Source organism: Camelus dromedarius, chromosome 19 (genome assembly GCF_036321535.1).
Source record: "Camelus dromedarius isolate mCamDro1 chromosome 19, mCamDro1.pat, whole genome shotgun sequence".
NCBI classification, from domain to species: Eukaryota; Metazoa; Chordata; class Mammalia; order Artiodactyla; family Camelidae; genus Camelus; species Camelus dromedarius.
Genome location: NC_087454.1, coordinates 36886443 through 36907717, shown reverse-complemented (window position 1 = coordinate 36907717; position 21275 = coordinate 36886443). Strand labels below are relative to the sequence as shown.

At 39.0% G+C, this 21275-nt stretch overlaps 1 long non-coding RNA gene across 1 annotated transcript in view; it reads left to right on the top strand.

The window, feature by feature from the left end:
* Nucleotides 1-21275, top strand: part of LOC135318637 (uncharacterized) — an 86546-nt gene that overhangs the window by 450 nt on the left and 64821 nt on the right. The window contains exon 2 of the long non-coding RNA XR_010376923.1: nucleotides 1496-1593. This is a non-coding gene — a long non-coding RNA (uncharacterized LOC135318637). The remainder of the gene's footprint in view (nucleotides 1-1495; nucleotides 1594-21275) is intronic.

Below are 21275 nucleotides of genomic sequence, written 5' to 3'. Positions count from 1 at the left end.
GCAGGGAGCTGGCTGGGCCTCTGTTCCTCCCTGGATGTGTTGTGTCATCCCAGCAGCGAGCTGAAGCCCACGGCACCCGGGCATCACTCTTGCTCCACGTTTACATCCTTTTAAGAGCCTGCTGCCCGTGTAAGCTGGGGGGATCTAGCTCTCTGCAGAGTCCCCCACGATGTTCAGGAGCCCACTTGAAGAAGCATGAGTTGTGGATTTTAATGCTAATAATCTACAACTGGTCATTAAGCGGTTGTTTGCCCTTTTCCATTGGTGACTTTCCAATACGACTTATTTAGAAATGAAAGCTCCCCAGCAAACGGTATGAAGCTCTCTTGGTTGGGGAGGACTGTATCCTTTTGTTATATTTGCTGTTTTTTCTTTTTAAATGTATGCCTCCTTACTTTATCCTGAATTCTGTGACTTCTGGATAGTTCTCTTTTATTTATGTTTTTAAGTTGTCACCTTTTTTCCTTAAAAGTTTTTTAAATTTATTTTTTATTTTTTGAGGGGGGAGGTAATTAGGTTTATTTAATGGAGGGACTGGGGATCGAACCCAGGACCTCGTGCATGCTAAGCGTACACTCTGCCACTAAGCTCTCCCTGTTGCACTTTCACTTTTTTCCTGTAAGTCCCAACGTGAATGTAAGTGTAGATGAAATATTATTACCTGCAAGCTCACCCCCTAGAGGGGCTACTTTACATCATTAGTAATTAGTACAGCTTACTTTCCCAGCTTTTCCCAGTCATACACACTGAGATTTTTTTTTTTTTCCTTTTGAAAATCTGGTCTATTTCAGATGATACGAAGGGAAATTTTATGAGTGTTCTGACCTAGAGATGTTTTCCTCTGTGGTTTATTTAACTGCTTATGATACCCTGGGGGTGGAATTTTTGAGAATATTAATGAAGAACAAAGACCAAAGAAGGAATATCCTCTGGGTAAAGGTCCCCCAGATTTACCCTCAGAATATGTTCGGCTGCTGTCTGCTGAAGGGAGCTGAGCACCACGACCCAGCTGGCTTGAACAACCGGGGATTCATCCATTCCCTTCACAAGATGCCCTGAGGGCGGGCAGATTGCAGGTGCTGTTTGTTAAGCTCTGATTTGCTTCTCAGTGACCCTCTTGGCCTTACCTTTGTGGAGGGTAACGAGAGGCTACGACAATCCGAGGTATCAGCTCCAGGATGACCCAGAGGGTTGTGGGTCCTTTTTTCCTGTATGTATTGGAAGAGTGTATCTTTCCCGGGTACAAGGAGACCTCTTGGCAAGTGAGAGGTCAAAAGGGCATCAGAGGACTACTTCTACACCAATCAGTAACAAGGGGGTGGGACTGCCGTGGAAGGTTGGTGAAGCCTTCGGCTCTTTGGAGGAAGCAGGTGATCCAGATAAAACTGGGGTTTGGTGTGGGCAACCAAGAACTTCAGCTATGCCCTTAGAGGACCATCAGGGGGAGGCTGTTGGAAGAGAAGAAAGGTAAATAGAGTTCTTGACTTTTTTCTAGGTGGATGAGTGTGGGTCCAGAAGCCACAAGAAGCCTGAAACATTTGAAGGATGGGGGCCCTAGGCAGGACACAAAAAGACTGGGATTACAGAGCTGAAGTAAGTTTCTGTCCTGATGAGGCCATCCAGGAGCGAGTTCTAACTCTGAAAGGTTTGACGGCCTCGATCCATCTTCCAGTTAGCAAACCAGTAAACAAGTAGAGAAAAAGCCTTGGTGGTAAAATGCTAATGACATTCGTGCAAATGGACTTTTCTGAATTAGTGGAAGATTTCATTTATGTTTCCAATCGCCATTGCCCACTTTAAAAAAAATACTGTTAAACAGCCACTTGCCAATTACCAGGTTCTGGTACTGAGGGAGGTCAGTTAAAAGATGACTGACAGGATTAAACATGTGCTTCCGCTTTGCCTCTGACTGAGGGCACGTGGGCTGGCGAGTCGGGCTGGCAAGGTGGCATGGCTGGGTTCTGAGCTGTAATTCTGAAGGTCATGCTGACTACAGGTGTGTGGCTCCTTAAACTGCCGTTGGAGGGGTCTCCTCTTCTGTGCTAAACGATTTGAGGTGTCTGTTATCACATCCCTATGATTCGTTGCATGCGATCAATATATTCTTTTTCGGATTTTACTCTTCTTAGTTTTTAATTCTTCTAGGATTCTTTGTTTCTGTTTAATGTGGGAAAACATGGAAGGGCCATCTCTTGATAGTGAAAAAGAATTTCACGGAATATTCCTGTTTACAAGGGCTTTTGTTGGAAAGAGCAAAGAAACTGAGAAGGCTTTAGTGAAATTCAATGGAATACAGGCCCAAATATGGTAAAAATCAGTACTTTCTGAAGTAGCTTTTTATGTTTCTCAAAAAAAAAAATTGGGATGGACAGGGTAGCTTTGCAATTGATCAGTTCTAGAAAGGCTGAAAAGTAAATGGAGTTTCTTTTCTGTTGTGTGAGCGTCTGGCAAAATCTTCCTTAATTTCTTGCTCTCAGGTAGGGATGCCTGTCAGCATGCAAAAAAGAGCACTTTAAATCTTCTGTATTTGATAACTAATGTGACTTGGCATCTCTTTAACTTGGCATCAGGCTTTTTGTGGATTACAGCTCAATAAAAGGAGCAATTGGTGTAAACTCTTAATTCAACAGCCAGTCAATGTGAAAACTTGTTGTTTCAAAGCCACTCTAAACCAGTACTTAACCTAATATTTCATAATATAGTGGGTTTTTTTTTCCTGTGTGTGTCTTTTCTAGCGTGCCTCACAAATCTAAAACGGACCCCTGAAAATGACCCCCTTGAAAAATCTGGAAAAAATGCTTTCCTGGCCAATTCTGGTTTGCCTTCGTAGCATTTTGAAGACTTTCTATGCTAAGTGCAAACATTCATGTACCAAATTTCATGGGGCCGTCATCATTTTTAATGGGGGAAAAAAAAATCTCTTTTGGGTTTCTTTCACCTTTTTTGGCCATTGGGTCCAGAAGATGAAACCACAAACACACACTTTCCGACTACAAGCAGCATTGGTAGTGGGGAGGAAACTTGTGGACATGGGATGGGTGCAGTGAGATCTCCGAGGTTCGCTCTCCTTCACCCTGGAAACGAAGAGAACTACTGAGTGCAGGAGAGGAGCACTGCTCTCTGGTCTCAGAACCAGTGAGGGCAGGAAATAATTTCAGAGGTTCACAGTCTTGCTCTCCTTGAGATCTGGTTGGGAGAGTGACCTGTCATGGCGCCCCCGGTGCCCGCAGTCCCAGCCTGTTCCTTGAATGCTCCTCGGGTGAGCAGAGAAGCTCTTCCATGTGTCTGTGTATTTATTATTTCCTCCAAAGTAAGAGTTCTTAACTTGTGATATGTGGGTGTCCAGTGGTTTCATAAATGGGCCTCAGGAAGTCTGTGGAACTCTGGAATTTCAAGTTTTGCTCGGTAGAGAAATTTTTTTTTAAACTTTTTTTGTGGTTGAAGTATAGTCAGTCTACAATGTGTTAGTTTCTGGTGTGCAGTACAGTGATTCAGTTATACATATATATTTTCTTTTTCATATTCTTTTTCATTATAGGTTATTACAAAATACTGAATGTAGTTTCCTGTGCTCTACAGTAGGACCTTGTTGTTTATCTATTTTATATGTAGTAGTTTGTACCTATTTATCCCAAACTCCTAATATATCCCTCCCCACCTTCCCCTTTGGTAACCATAAGTTTGTTTTCTATGTCTGTGAGCATCTTTCTGTTTTGTAAATAAGTTCATTTGTGTCATTTTTTTTAGATTTCACATATAAGTAATATCATATGGTATTTGTCTTTCTCTCTCTGACTTACTTCACTTTTTATGATCATATCTAGGTCCATCCATGTTTCTGCAAATGGCATTATTTCATTCTTTTTTGTGGCTGAGTAATATTCTGTTGTGTGTGTATATATATATATACCACATCTTTATCCATTCATCTGTCAATGGACATTTAGACTGCTTCTCTGGTATCTTGGCTTTTGTAAATAGTGCTGCTGTGAACATTGGGGTGTGTGTGTATCATTTTGAATATATGCCCAGGAGTGGGATTGTTGGATCAAATGATAAGTCTTATTTTTAGTCCTTTGAGGAATCTACGTACTGTTTTCCATAAAAGCTGCACCAAACTACATTCCCACTAACAGTGCAAGAGGGTTCCCTTTTCTCTACACCCTCTCCAGCATCTATCATTTGTGAAAGAAATGACTGAAGCATTATGCTGTACACCAGAAATTGACACATTGTAAACTGACTCTAACAAGTTATATATATATACAAATCAAATTTAGAAGTCTTGAGAGAAAAGGTGCTGGAGACTCTCCTTTCAGTAAAGACCTCTCCTAAGGACCACATTTTTCAGCCCCGCCTAGTGTCCCTATATTCGGGGACCCCTCCAGAGAGGACACCTCCAGTCTTCCACCTGTGTGCTATAAGCCAGCCCCCAGGCTACTCTGGATTGGAAAGAAGGTCTGGATGTCTATCTGTTTCTCCACCTAACTTTGATCAGATTCTTCTGTCCTCATCCCCACGTCCACGCCACTCCACTCCAAGCCCCGAGCTTGCATCCATTCTGCTTTGATTTGACTTGCTCCTAGATCCTACACTCACTGCTGGCCTCATTTTCACCTTTCACAAGTCTTGTCCATCTGCTTTCCAGCTTCCGAGATCTTTTTGCTGTCATCTTGCCTACGATTCTCTTTGTACTATTGAGTTTATGCTTCACAATTTTTTTTCTTACTGGAAGATGGATGAGATAAATACGTTGCTTTAACTTGAACTGGAATGATTAACCCTTCTTTTTCATTGGTGCTGACCCGCTTATCACTGTGATGACTATGGTAGGCTACCGTGTTGGTATGTGTGATGACAGCCTACCCTTTGAAAAGAGAAATACTTGGAGGCACCATATTTCAACACAGTGCAAGTCTTCAAAGGTTTTTCGCTGACCTGATTAGTGGACTGAATCATGTGGTCTATTTAAGCACAGAAGTTGAGTAAGAGGGCTGAGAGTCAGATCTGGTTTGGAGGGATGCTTGATTCTCCAAACTATCTAGGGATTCTAGCGGATATTTATTTTGTGTACCTCCCACAGTACAGTGCCATTTTCTGGCAATCAGTTTGATTTTTTCCCATGGAAACACCCCTCCTCCCCTCTTGGTCCAAGTGTTTGGGTGAGCCTGGAGCCAGGAGACATGCATGGCCTGACTTGTTCCATGGACAAGGTTCACCCCTTCGCCACAGGGGTTGGTTCAAGGATGAACACCTGATTAGCACCATCCAGAACTTTTGTTGGAACTTTTCAGGGAGAAACGGTCTTTCCCACTGTGGTCACAAGGCTGGCAGGCTGTAAGGCCAAAGGTCCTGGTGGCCACCCTGACCCCATGCAGGGAAATGCTTGTGCAAGAGTGAACTAGAGAGAGATTAAGATTGAGACTGAGGCCTGATAATGTTAACAATGTTGCCAGACTCCTTGGTCCATCAGCGCCTGAAAATCTGCCCTTGGACTCTGTGGTTACATGAATTTTCACTTGGTTAAATTAGTTTGCTCTGTGCAACCATAGGGGTCATAACCAAAGAAGGATATATACAGGACCTTGGGGGTGTGTGTGTGTGTGAGAGAGAGAGAATTCCAAGAAATCACTGGTCCTTCTCACTTTCTTAAGTCTAAATAGGCCATTGTGCTTGTAGAAATAAGTAAAGCTAAATTGTTCATGTGAATATTGACTTCTTATGTGTGAATAAAACAAAGCATGATGCTAAAGGTTTGACTCTTTGATAAGGTTCTTTTCAGAGCCTTTGAGGATGATTTAATCTAAAGCTAATAGCTCACAGGAGAATTTCAGAGGATAAGAAAAAAAAAAAAAGAACATTACATGATTCTACCAGATGTGGGCTAAGGGAATCATTTTAGAATTCAAATAAATAAAAAGTGCCTCTGGTGTGCTTCTAATGTTTCGGTATATGCAAATTAGATTTTTATATAGTACATCTCATAATATGGCCAACAATGGAGTGAAATTGAACTTTAATTGAAAGCAGAGCTAGAGGAAAGCTGGGGTGGAAAATAAAATTTTCAGTTCCAACAAAAGCCATTTATAGTACATATCAAGACCAGGCCATACTTTTAAACAAAATTAGAAATAGATCAATAGGAAGGAATTCATTCCAAAGAATGGAAGCAAATTGAGAGGCACAGGGTAAAATCTTCTATATTTAGTATCATTCATAGGTAAGTAAGAGAAATTGTTATGCACACTTTAAAAAATTGTCCACAGCAAAGAAGTTAATAGGGAAAGGAATAAAAATAATGCTAGATTGAGAAGCATGACTGGTTTGAAAAGTGATGTCAGAACAGACATTATTTTGACATGGATCCTGTTATTTTTTAATTACATTTTCTGCAGCTTATGCATTAGATATCAGCAGGAATCGTGATCCAAGTAAACACAACACTGAAACTTAATTAAAGGATTATAGAATGCTTCCCTTTCCGCTATACCTCACTACTACATCACTGAAGGTCTATTTACAACAGTTTCTTTCGCCCAGTACATCATGCTAGGCTATCAAGAAAAAAATGACAAGACACATGAAAAGACATTAGTTTAAAGAGACAGAAGAAGCGTCAGAACCAGCCTCACATAAGGCAGAGATGTTGGGATGATCACACTAGGAATTTAAAAGAACTATGATTAACATACTAAGAGCTCTAATGGATAAAGTAGACAGTGTGTAGGAACAAAGGGCAATGTAAGCAGAGAGATGAAAATTCTAAGAAAAAGATAAAGGAATGATAGAGATTAAAAAACACTGTAACAAGAATGAAGAGTACTTTAATGGGCTTTTAATAAACTGGACATAGTTGAGGAAAGAATCTCAGAGCTTGAGGTTATAGTGATAGGATGCCCAAACCAAAAAACAAAGAGAATAAAGACTGGAAAATAAAACAAAGCAGAATATCCAAGAATTGTGGAACAACAACAAAAAGTATAATATATGCATAATGGAAACGCCAGAAAAAGAAAGGAGCAGAAATAATATTTGAAATAGTAATGACTGAGAATTTCCCCAGATTAATCTCAGACACTAAACCACAGAACCAGGAAGGTTAGCGAATACCAAGCAGGGTAAATGCAGAAACAAACCAACCAACCTGCAAACCCTGCCAAAACCTCCCAAACCTACAACAAGGCATATTACTTTCAAACTACAGAAAATTGAAGATTAAGGGAAAATCCTGAAAGAAGCCAGAGGGGAAAAACACTTTACCTATGGAGCAGTGGAGATACGAATTACATCTGACATCTCCTCAGAAACCATGCAAGCAAGAAGAGACTGGAGTGAAATCTTTAAATTGTTGAGAGATACCCTTCCCCAACCAACCTAGAATTCAGTACCCTGTGAAGTCATCCTTCAAAAGTGAAGCAGAAATGAAGACTTTTTCAGACAAACAAAAATTGAGGGAATTTATTGCCAGTAGACTTGCCTTGCAAGAAATGTCAAGTTCTTTAGAGAGAAAGAAAATGATATAGGTTAGCAGCTCAGGTCTATACAAAAAAGAATGTCGAAGAAGGAATAAATGAAAATAAACTATAAAACTTATTTTTCTTGTTTGTAAATGATCTAACACTTAACAGTATTTCCCCCCAAATAATAGCAATGAAGCCAAAGCCTGGTGCTCTGAAAAGATCAATAAAATTGATAAGCCTCCATAAAAGAGACAACAAAAATTGCCAATATCAGTAATGAAAGATGGCACATTACTAAGGATCCTATGGATGTTAAAAGGATAATAAAGAAATACCACGAACAACTCTATGCCCACGATTTTGATAACCTAAATGGATCAATACCTTGAACTACACAGTCTGCCAAAACTCACAGAAGAAATATACCATCTGACTGGGATTTCAAAATTGTAGAATAGATAAACAAGATTACACTGTATAGCACAGGGAAATACACACAAAATGTTATGATAACTCACAGAGAAAAAAATGTGACAATGAGTGTGTATATGTCCATGAATGACTGAAAAATTGTGCTGAACACTGGAATTTGACACATTGTAAAATGATTATAAATCAATAAAAAATGTTAAAAAAAAAGAAATATACCGTCTGAACAGGCCTATATGTATTAAAGAAATTGAATCAATAATTAATAACCTTCCAAAACAGAAATAACCAGTCTCAGTTGGAGTAAATTCCACCAAACATCTAAAGAAGAAATTATACCAATTATCTATAGTTTCTTTCAGAAGATAGAAGCAGAGGGCATGCTTCTTAATGCAGCATCACCCTTCTATCAAAAGCAGAAAAAGGCATTACAAGAAAACTATAGACCAATATCTCTCATGAACATAGATGCAAATATCCTCAGTGAAGTATTAACAAGTCAAATGCAATAATGTATACACAGAATTAGATACCAGGACCAAGTGGGATTTATCCCGGGTACGCAAGGCTAGTTCAGCAGTTTAAATCAATTAATGTAATCCAACACATTCACAGACTAAAGAAGGAAAAATCACATGCTCTTATCAATAGATTTAGAAAAAGCATATGATAAAGTGTAACACCTGTTTATGATTTAAAAAAAAAGCTCTCAGTAAACTAGGAACTTGAACTTCCTCAACTTGATAAAGAATATTGACAAAAAACCTGCAACGAATGTTATACATAAAGTTGAGACATTCAAAGCTTTCTCACTAAGAGCAAGAATAAGGCAAGGATGTCTCCTCTTACTGCTGCCTTTCAGCATCACACTGGAAGTGCTAGCTAATGCAGTAAGACAAGAAGAGGAGAGACAATGTATTCAGGTTAGGAAGAAAGAAGTAAAACTGTGTGTTTTCAAATGACATGATTGTGGAGAAAATCTGAAAGAACTAACAAAAAACCTTTTGAAACTCATAAGTGATTATAACAAGTTTGTGGGATGCAAAGTTAATACACAAAAGTCAATTGGTTCCCTATATACCAGCAATGAACAAGTGGAATTTGAAATTTTAAAATGTAATACCATTTACATTAGCACTCCAAAGTATAAAATACTTAGATACAAATGTAACAAAATATGTACAAGCTCTGTATGAGTAAGGCTACAAAATTCTGATGAAAGAAATCAGAAGAACTAAATAAGTGGGTATATACCATATTAACAGGTAGGAAAACTCAATGTTGTCAAGATGTCAGTTCTTTCCAGCGTGGCTTATAGATTCAGTGCATTCCCAATCAAGATACCAGCGAGTTATGTGGAGATCAGTAAATTGATTCTAAAGTTTATATGGACAGGCAAAAGACTCAGAATAACCAAAACAATATTGAGGGGCAAGAACAAAGTTGGAGGGCTGACACTATCTGACTTCAAAACTTACTGTAAAGCTAAAATAATGAAGACAGTATTGTATTGGCAAAAGAATAGACAGACAGATTAACAGAACAGAACAGAAAGCCCAGAAGTAGACCCACATAAATATAGTCAGATTAATTTTGGCAAAGGAGCAAAAATAATACAGTGGAGGAAAAATAGTTTCTTCAGCAAACGGAACTGGAACAACTGGACAGCACATGAATCTAGACACAGATGATACACTGTTCACCAAAGTTAACTTGAAATGGACCACAGACCTAAATGTATGATGCAAAACTATAAAACTTGTAGAAGATAACAGTGACAATCTGGATGACTTTGGATTTGGCACAGACTGTTTAGAAACAATACCAAAGGTGTGGTCCATGAAAATAAATTATCAATAAGCTGGATTTCATTAAAAGTAAAACTTCTGTTTTGTAAAAGACACTGTCAAGAGAATGAAAATGCAAGCCACAGACTGGGGGAAAATATTTTCAAAAGACACATCTGAAAGAGGACTGTTATCCAAAATATACAAAGAACTCTTAAAGGTCAACAATTAAAAAAACAAAACAACCTGATTAAAAAATGGGCCAAAGATCTCACCAAAGAAGATATACAAATGGAAAATAAGCATATCAAAAAATGCTCCCTGTCCTACATCATTAGAGAAATGTATATTGCAACAAGAAGAGACAACAGCACATCTACTAGAATGACCAAAATCCAGAATACTGACAGCACCAAATGCTGGTGAGGATATGGAGCAACGGGAACTCTTATTCATTACTGCTGGGAATACAAAGTGATACAGTTACTTTGGAAGACAGTTTCTCAGAAAACGAAACATTGGCTTATCGTGTGACCCAGCAATCATGCTCCCTGGTAGACAGCCAAAGGAGCTGAGAAATTATATTCACACAAAAACCTGCACATAGATGTTAAAGCATCTTTACTCATAATTGTCAAAACCTGAAAGCAACCAAAATGTTCTTCAGTTAGGTAAATGGATAAATAAACTGGTACATTCAGACAAGGCATATGGTATTGATGGAATATTAATTAGTGCTGAAAAGAAATGAGCTATCAGGCCATGAAACAACATGAAGGAAACATTAATAAATATTACTAAGTGAAAGAAGCCATTCTGAGAAGTCTACATACTTTTTGATTCCAACTTTATGACGTTCTGGAAAACACAAACCCATGGAGACAGTAGAAATATCAGTGGTTGCCAGGGTTTGGTGGGAGGGATGGAGAAAAGGCAGAGAATAGAGAAATTTTAAGGCAGTGAAACTGTTCTGTCTGTTACTATAATGGTGGATACATGTCACTATCCTGAAAATACTCTGTGTGATTTTACAATGATGGATATATATATCATTACACAGTTGTGCAAACCCATAGAATGTGCAACCCCAAGGATGAACCCTGGTGTAAACTGTAGACTCTGAGTGATTATGATGTGTCAGTGCAGGTACATCAATTACAACAAATGTACCAACTGTTGGTAATGTAGGACCATGTGGGAAATCTCTGTCTTCTGCTCAATTTTGTAAAATTTTGTAAAAAACTGGAGTCTAGTGTTAAAAAATCTAGGCCATTTTTTGCAGTAGCTTTTCAAAAACTTAAAAATATATATCCCTTTCATCCAGAAATTCTATGCTTATGTAATTATCAAAAGAAAACAGAAAAGCGTAATCCTAGAGTTATCTATACAACAAAGTAAATGGTCCAAATATCTAACATTGCGTGACTGGAAATTAGTTAAATAAATTATGATAAACTTACAATGCAACCCTTAAAAGTATGCTATAAAAATACTCATTGATAAAGGAAAATACTCATGACTGGCTAAGTCCATTCAGCCAGCAGGTGTTTACTGCCACACATGGTATGCGTTTCTTTAATAGGTACATTTCAAGAATCAGATATGTTATAATGTCACACAGTAGTAACAATTGACTAGTGTTAAAAGATTTTCACAGCCTTTCTCAGAAGTGGTTCATGCTTCCCTATTTATTTATTCAACTATTCATTTCGTTGCTAAGTTCCTTGAGGTTTTAAAACATGCTCAAACACTCTTTGACGCTCCCTCTAAAAAGACGGATTCCAGGCTGCTTTCCCCGTGATTATGGGCTGGCACTAGTGACCTGTTTTTAAGGAGTAGAATGTGGTGGGAGTGATGCTGTGTACTTCCAAAGCTAAGTCATAAAAGGTGACACAGTGTCCCCAACCCCAGACAGTACACAAGCTTCGGGAACCCTAAGTTGACATGTAGGAAGTCCAACCCACTTGAAGCTACCGTGCTAGAGCCCCACCCCCACCCCACCCACAGCCACTGAGTCAAGCACAGACAAACTGTCCCCATCAAGCCCTGCCCACGTTGCAGATTTGTGAGCAAAATAAATATCCGTGTTTTTAAAGCCACTAAATTTGGAAGTGGCTTATTATGCAGACTTAGTTAATTGCAATGAACCCTTACCTGCCAGGAAGGTTGCAAACATATGAACAAATGAATGTATGAAAGTCTGATCTGTCTCTTTCTCATTCTCTCACGAAAGACTCTTGAAGCACACAGAACAAAAACATGTTGCCAGGATTATATTTGGGTGGTGGAATTGTGCAGAATTTTTGGCTATTCCCTTGTGCTTTTCCATGATATACAGATTATCTGAAATTGGTAATATTGCTTCTATTGTCAGAGACAGTCAACAAATGAATAAACATAGGGAAGGATGAATCACTGAAAAGGTGGTGATAACCTTTTAACATAAATCACCTGTTGACAGGGTGATGCATTATAGCCCATTGCGCTCTTGAAAAGTGCTTGTTAAAATGCATGTCTTCTTGGATGGTCATGGTGCGCTGAGCTCTCTGACTTCATAGAACTGCATCCAATGTAGGAACCACCACCTGGGAAGGGAAAGACATGACTCCAGGAGGCCACCTAGTAACTTGTACCCACTAGAACTGCCACTAAACTTATTTTTATCAATATTTGTGTGCTTTGGGAAAATAGCTGGACTGACTCTGGGTTCTGGGTATTTATAATCCTTCATATAATGACTCATGGAAAAGAGAAACCCACAACGCTCAAGCGGGTGTATTATTTACACCAGCATAAGTTGATCGTTGGTCTACAGTGTGTTCCCCAGAGTGCCAGTGCCGGGAAAAGATTGCTGGGAAGAGGATAATTCGTCTTCTCTGTGCATATTCCAGAGGCTCCTCACATAGAAGGGAAAATCTGAAAATAGTGTAGCTTCCTGGCTGTTTGGGCTATGATTGTGTAGAGTGTGTGGTGGGTGATAACATTTGCTTTCCGGTCTACATCAAATAAGGCAGTGAAACGTAGAGGAAGCTGCTCTTAGTAAAAGTAATTCATATTTTCATCCCCAGGAAAGATATCATGGTCACAAGAGACCTAGGTTTGGTCTAGAAGCATCGGGCAGATCCCAAAGTAACCTGTGAATATGTGCTGCATATTATTACTGCGTCAGGATGAGGGCAAAAAGTAGACAAACAAGAGTATGAAATTTATCTTTGCCTTCAGGACTCTGGAACGGGTCCATTTTAATAATATTTAAGGCAAGGGTGAGCTGGTTTCCCAGCGCAGCTAAAAATAGCCTGTTCTTTAGTCCAAGTTCAAGCTGCAAAAAGTCGTTGGGCATCCTCTGACCGGCTGTGCCCATCGACCCCACATCACAGCAATTTCCCCCCCTTTTCACTTCCTTATATTGTGAAGGTGTTGGCTGGAGAGTGATATCAAGTGTCCTGGAGAATGACGACACTCACTTTTAGGTATTTAGTGATTATTACGTGCCAGACACTCAGTGTTTCTGTGCATACCTCATGCTTCCTTAATCCTCATGCCAGCCCCATGAGGGAGAAAACACCATTATCCCTGTTTTATAGATGAAAAAACTAAGGCAGAGAGTGAACACTGCAGAAGTCCACCCAGCTGAGATGCAGCAGAGCTAGGATTATAAAGACAGAAATAATAAATACGCTGTCATATTTTCAGGACTTCGTATGTAGCAGACTGTGCTAAACACTTTAGGTGTATTAAGAAAAATTACCCCAGACTTGACAGTTAGGCAAAATGATGACTGTGTGTCCTTTCATGCTGGAATATTGTCTAACAGGACCACCCAAGGACTATCTAATTCTCTAGGAATACATCCTTGTTTGACTTCCTATTTACTTTCTTTTTTTAAATTAGAGAATAGTCAGTTACAATGTATCAATTTCTGGTGTACAGCATCATGTCCCAGCCATGCACATACATACATATATTCATTTTCCTATTCTTTTTCATTAAAGGTTATTACAAGATATTGAGCATAGTTCCCTGTGCTTACAGAAGAAATGTGATTTTTTTCTACTTTTACATACAGTGGTTAACTACTTCCTATTTACTGTTGATTCAGGCCCAGATGGAATTAGATGCCAACTTGTAACTGAACGATACATTTCAGATAATTTTTTCGGATGGCAGAGATGCAAATAATTTCCATAGAAAAGATAACCCATAATATCAAGTTATATTACTCTATAGGATAGAGCCAGTTAAGAAAATAATTTAGCAATCTTATTCTAGCACTTTCTTTCATTTGTTCTGTGTACCGGTCTCTCCCATACTCCTCTGAATCAGTTTTGTGACCCTTTGTGAGGTAAATAACTCTTTGGGTCACGTTCAGTGTAGTTTTGGAGGACAGTCACATCTTTAACATTTTGAGAATTATGCAACTTAATTCCCACAACTTAAGTCCAGTAAAGTAGAAGATACGGTTTTCTCTGTTTTACAAATAAGGTGAGAATTGAAGAGGTCAAATAACCAGTCCAAGTTTTCACCTTGATATGGAAAGGACCTAGGGCTGCCTGATTCCACAGGCCAGGTTTGAACCAAAGTGTTCAACTCCCTGTTTCTAAGTCATTGGGGGCAGGCCCTTGTTCTGTTCATTTATATTTTAAAAAACCTGCCATCACAGACACTTGGTAAATGTTTGTACCAAAATAAATTCCAGAAATAATCTTAAGCCTTGTTGGAATAAGATAGGGTGTAACATTAAAATAATAATAATAATTCGGGGACTCATCCGACTCCAGATGTGATCTAAAGTGGTTGCTGTGAAATTCTCATTTCTGCTAATGATGGGTAAATGTTCTAATTGTCAGGCTTTTCTTTAAAGTGGTTTGAGTTGGGAAAGTCAGTCATATTCAGGATAGTGTTCTTACTAGGATGATGTTCTTCCTTGGTTCTTACTGGGTAAAAACTCTCTGGTCACGAAGTCCCAGCTTGGAGTCCTTTCTTTTGACTCCAGTGTAGTGACAATGTCTCTATTGGAAAATGAGGGTGTTTTCTCTTCTTTTTATTTTCTGCATCTGGATCTGCCTGGCTAGGCTGTTTCTCTCTCCTAAGTGCTTTTGAACCTTAACTAGTTGCCTATTGTGGTAGTGTTCGCAGATTTTAAACAAATTCCTAATTGATTCTTATACACACTTAATAACTGGCTTGGTTAAAACTCTGAAGAACTGGGATCCAGTCCTTTATTTTCTGGACAAATTACTGTTCTATTCTTTGTTTAAATTTTCTTATTTATTTAAGACAGGAATAATGGCATTTGCCTCACAGACAGTAGATGGTTGTAGTTTGAATCCAAAGATGCTGACCACACTTCCAAGAAAGCTGGTAGAGACAAGGTCCTGAAATCTCCCAGGAGGGATGTACCTGGGGGTCAGGCTTAGGTCACCTCTGGAGGGCAGAATGGGACTGCTGGGCTTAGGAAAAGGAATCGGCAGGAACAAATGAACTATTCTGATAGGAACTAGAGGGATCCAACAGTGTATTTTTGTTGGCAGGAGAAAAAATCAGCAGACTTGAATCTAGATTAACAGAGATTATGGAGTCAGAAGAAAAAATAAATGGACAGATTCTCAGAGAAGTGTGGGAGGGACAGCATTAATTGCACCAAAGATGTGTAATGGGAGTGTCAAAAGGAGAGGACAGAGAAGAGGCAGAAAAATATTCAAAGAAGTAATGAGTGAAAATTTCCCAGATTTTATAAAAACAAAACATTAACCTACTCTTTAAAAAGCTCAATGAACCTCAAAAAGGTTAAACACAAAAGTACTCACACTCAGACACCTTATAATCAAAAAGAGAAAATCTTGAAAGCAGCAAGAAAAATGACTCAACACATGTAAGTGAATCCCAGTAAAGTTAACAGTTGGCTTTTTTCCAGAAACAATGGAGTCCAGTAGAAAATGGGATAATATATTCAATGTGATGAAAGAAAAAAAAAGATTGTCATCCAAGAATCCTCTATCCAGCAAAACTATCTTTTCAAAAATGGAGGCAAAATAGAGAACTTTCAGATGAAGAAAAACTGAGATAATTCACTGCCAGCATGCTTGGCTTAGAAGCAATACTAAAAGATGTTCTTCATGCCGAAACGAAATTAAGCCAGAGAGTCATTTGATTTCACATAGGAAAATGAAGTATGTGGTAAAGGTAATTATGTAGGTAACTGTAAAAGAAAGTGTAATTATATGTTTTGTTTATTAACTAATTTAAAAATTGCATAGAGCAGTATGTATGAAATTATATTATTGGACCTGTAACATATGTAGGTAGCTATAAAAGAAAGCATAATTACATGTTTTGTTTATTAACTAATTTAAAAATTGCATAGAACAGTAACTATGAAATTGTATTACTGGACCTGTAACATATGGAAGTATAATATATTTGGCAATAACAGCACAGAGGAGTAGGGGGAGAGGAAAGGAAACTGTCTTGGAGTAAGAAAATGAAATCAGATGGTACCTCCACCCACAGAAAGAAATGAAGAGAACCAGAACTGGTGAATCAGACAGTGAATATAGAAAACTCTTTGAATACATTTTCCCCTTTTTATCTCTTAGGCATATTATATAAAATAATAACTATAGCACTGCATGATTTGGGTTTGTAACATACATAGCTTTAATATATCTGATAATAATAACACAAAAAGTTAGGGAATAAGAGTGGAGCTCTACTGGAGAAAAGCTTCTATTTATTATAGAAAGTGTATATAGATTCTAGATTAGATAGGTAGATAGATTTAAATATAGTATAATTCTGAAGTAGATTCTAATAAGTTAAAAATACTATTTATCTTAGAGCAAGCACTAATAAAGTAACAAAAAATCTTTTTAAAAATCATTAAAGTAATTTAAATCATATGCAAGAAAATGTCCGCTTAATGCAAAAAAACAGTAAAGGAACAACAGAGGAACAAAAATGACAAGGGATTTATGGAAACTATAAAGCAAAATGAGACATAAGTCCAGCGACAGGCATGACCTGTCTTGTTGTGCTGTGTTTATTGCACTCAATGCGGGTTTTACAAGTTGAAGGTTTGTGGCAACCTGGCATTGAGCAAGTCGACTGGTGCCATTTTTCTAACAGCACTTGCTTACTTTGTGTCTCTGTCACACTTTGGTGATTCTCACAATATTTCAAGCTTTTTCATTATTATTCTATTTGTTATGGGATCTGTGATCAGCGGTCTTTGATGTTACTATTGTAGTTGTTTTGAGGACCAAGAACCACACCATGAACTTAGTCAGTAAACGTGTGGGTTCTGACTGCTCCGCTGACAGTCCATTTTCCTGTCTCTCTCTCTTTCCTTGGGCCTCCCTATTCCCCAAGACACAAATATATTGAAACCAGGCCAATTAATAATCCTTCAGTGGCCTCTAAGTGTGCAAGTGGAAGGAAGAGCTGCATGCCTCTCACTTTAAGTGAAAAGCTATGATTTAAAAGCAATGATTAAGCTTAGCGAGGAAGGCACGTCAAAAGCCACGATAGGCAGAAAGCTACTCCTCTTGTGCCAAATAGTTAGGCAAGTTGTGAAGGCAGAGGAATAGTTTTTGAAGGAAATTCAAAGTGCTACTCCAGCGAACACATAAATCATAAAGTGAAGCAGCCTTGTTGCTGATACGGAGAAAGATTTAGTGTCTGGAGAGAGGATCAAACCAGCCACAACATTCTCTTAAGCCAAAGCCCCATCCAGAGCTAGGCCCTAAGTCCCTTCAATTCTGTGAAGGCTGAGAGAGGTGAGGAAGCTGCAGAAGGAAAGTCTGAAGCCAGGAGAGGCTGGTTCATGAGGTTTAGGGAAAGAAGCCGCCTCCATCACGTACAGTGCAAGGCGGAGCAGCAGGAGCTGATGTAGGAGCTGCGGCAAGTTGTCCAGAAGATGTAGCTCAGATCACTCATGAAGGTGGCTCCACTGAAAAACAGAGCGTCAGCCTTCTATGGGAAGAAGATGCCATCTAGGACTTTCATAGCCAGAGAGGAGAAGTCAATTCCTGGCTTCAAAACACAGATGGACTCTCTTGTTAGGAGTTAAAGCACTACTCTGCCATCTTGGCCCCCTCCTCAGCTGGCGACTTAAATTGAAGCGACTTTAAATATAATTGCTCATATACCAATCTGAAAATCCCACGGCCCTTAAGAATTAGGCTATCCACTCTGCCTGTGCTCTATACATGGGACAGCAAAGCCTGGATGACAGCATATCTGTTTACAACATGGTTTACTGATTATTTTAAGCCTATTATTGAGATGTACTGCTCAGAAAAAATTTCTTTTCAAAATGTTACTGCTCATTGACAATGTACCTGGTCACGCAAGAGCTCTGATGGAGATGGACAAGGAGATTCCTGTTGTTTTCATGCCTGTTAACACGCAGCATTCATTCTGCAGCCCCATGAATTGAAGAGTAACTTTGACTTTCAAGTCTCATTGTTTAAGAAAGAAATCTCATAAGGATACGGCTGCCACAGACAGTGATTCCTCTAATGGATCTGGGCAAAGTCAGTTGAAAACCTTCTGGAAAGGATTCACCCTTCTAGATGCATTAAGAACATTTTTGATTCACGAGAAGAGGCCAGAATACCAACAGGCATTAGCAGGAGTTTAGAAGAAATCGACTCCCATCTTCATGGACGACTGAGGGGTTCAAGACCCTAGTGGACAAAGTAACTGCAGATGTGGTGGAAATCTCAAGAGAAGCCAGCATTAGAAGTGGAGTCTGAAGATGTGAATGAATTGCTGAAATCTCAGGATACAACCTGAATGACGAGGCGGTGCTGCTTCTGGATGAGCAAAGAACATGGTTTCTTCCGATGGGAACTACTCCTGGTGAAGACACTGTGAACATTGTTGAAATGACAACACAGGATCAGAATATTACATAAATGTAACTGATGAAGCAGCAGCAGAGTTTGAGAGGATTGACTCCAATGCTGAAAGAATTTCTGTTCTGGGTGAAATGCTATCAAACAGCATCGCATGCTGCAAAGAAATCGTGAAAGGGAGTCAGCTGATGTGGCAAATTTCATTGTTGTCTTGTTTTAAGAAATTGCCACAGCCACCCCAAACCTCGGCAGCCACAACCCTGATCAGTTAGCAGCCACCAACATCAAGGAGAAACTCTCCACCAGCAAAAAAATTATGACTTGATGAAGGCTCGGATGATGGTTAGCAGTTTTTAGCAGTAAGGTATTTCTGAATTATGTCCATTTTTTTAACATAATGCTATGTCTTAAAAGACTACATTAGAGTGTAAACACAAACATTTCATATGCCCTGGAGAAGCAAAAAATTGCCATGACTCACTTAATTGTGACATTCACTTTATTGTGGTGGCCTAGAACTGAACCCGTGATATCTCTGAAGTATGCCTGTATATCAATAATAATGTTAAATATGAAGGAATAGAACAATCCAGTCAGAAGGTAGTAATTATCAGACCGATAAAAAAAACAAGATCCAACTATCTGATATCTAAAACAGACATGCTTTAGACTCACACAACAACTGGGTTGAAATAAAAGGATGCTGTGTGTATTTTTGGACGCCAAATGCATGTTATCCCTCACATCAATTCTCCAGTCCTCTCACATCAACTGGGTGTCCAACGATCCAATCCTATTCTGACACAACCTATCTGAAGTTAGCATTTTTTCCCACAAGTTAAAGGGTTTAATCCCAAAAGCTTCTCCCACTTCAAACCTAGCTGCAAGTGTGGGTTCCCGGGCACCCCACACTAGTGCTCAACTGACAGCAAATCTGGAGTTTCCACTGACCAGCACCCCCACCATCTCGTTTCAATAATTTGTAGAACAACCTAGAACTCAAGAAAGTGCTCTACTTACAATTATAGTTTATTATAAAAGATACAAATGAATGGCCAGATGAAGAGGTACATAGAGTGGGGTCTGGGAGTGTCCCAAGTACAAGAGCCTCTGTCCTCATGGAGGCAGGCTGTGCCACCCTCCTGGCACATGGATGTGTTCACCAAATCAGAAGCTCTCCAAACCCCATCACCCGTGGGTTTTACCCATTTCACTTGTGTGGGCACGACTGATTAAATTGCTTGGCATGGGTGACTGAACTTCATCTCTAGTTCCAGAGGTTGGGGATTAGGGCTGAAATTTCAAGCCCTCTAATCATATAGTTGGTTTTTTAACAACCAGCTCCCATCCTGAAGCTATTTAGGTACCACTCTCCCTCAACCCGAGTCCTTTCATTAGCATACAAAAAACAGTGAGTGCCAGGGGTTTTAGGATCTCTATGCCAGATACCAGGAACAAAGACCAAACATTTATATTATTATTTTCCACCACAGATAGAAAAAGATACTGCATGCAAACGGCAACCATAAGAGAGCTAGAGTATCTGTACTATAATGAGACAGAATGGACTTTAAGACGAAATGTGGCTAGGGCAAAGAAGGACATCTTATAATTCCCTAATATCCTGCAAAGTGGAATTGGAAGATGGAAAGAATGGGAGAGTCAGAAGTTGCGATGCTTGCCTACCCTATGGGACTGGTTCAGGAACTCGGCAGTCCTCAGTAAGAGCAGGGTCCGTTAGGGTAAACGTTGTTTGGGTATATGAGCTGGGGAGGCGAGATCAGGAAGATGTTTCCTCTGATTCCTTTCTTTACAGACTGTGCAGTTCAACCTGTAACTTTTATCCTGGCCTCCCTATGAACCCTCAGTGGAAATGATTTCCTGTTCACATTGAATCCTAGAAAAATGTGTATTTTATATCTTATTAGGAATAAGATTGAGGGAATATAAATTGCTTGGTTGGATGGTAATTCAATTTAATGGTTGAATGGAATTGTGTGCTTTGAAGATGACTAAGCCAAGAGAGAAATGACAAACAGTTGTGAACGAATGGAAGAAAGGCACTGGAGAAAATGAAAGATGTTTTAATACAGCTTATGGAGGGCAAAATCCTTTCATTCTTTTGCTATGTTAGTGACAGGATGGTAAAACCAAAGGAGGCATCAGTCTTTCAAAAAAGACAGTTTTATAGTGACTAGGTGGGTTGTAGCACCTAATATCCTGTGTTCACCATGGCGCCATCAAATGGTTTTTATTTAGCTTTAAGGCAGATGATACAATTATCACTTCTGTTTTTTTTCAAAGTAGGTGCTCTTCTTTGTTGAGATTACATCACTTAAATTTATTTATGGATTAAATTCATCCCTAAATTGTGAAGAGGAGAATTGTAGAATGAACAATTTCCTGATGATTCACGTAGAGCTTGGAAGAATCATTCTTACTGAAACTTTTTGGGCTCTAATCAAGGCAGGGCTAAATTAAGTTTTGAAGAGTGACAACGTTGGCATTTTTCTGTAAGAATGGAGAGAACCAGAACCCAAATCAAAGAAACTGCACATTATATAATTGGTTAATCCTAATGTAACCTTGGCCTTTCTTATCAGGGAATTATGCTACTTTAAAATAAAACTCTTACATCTTTAATTGGGAATTGGAGCATTGGCTTATTGTCATTGTGCAGAGTTTAAAAATTCCTATTAGAATCCATATTCCCATTTTGACAGGGCAGTAGGCTTAATCCA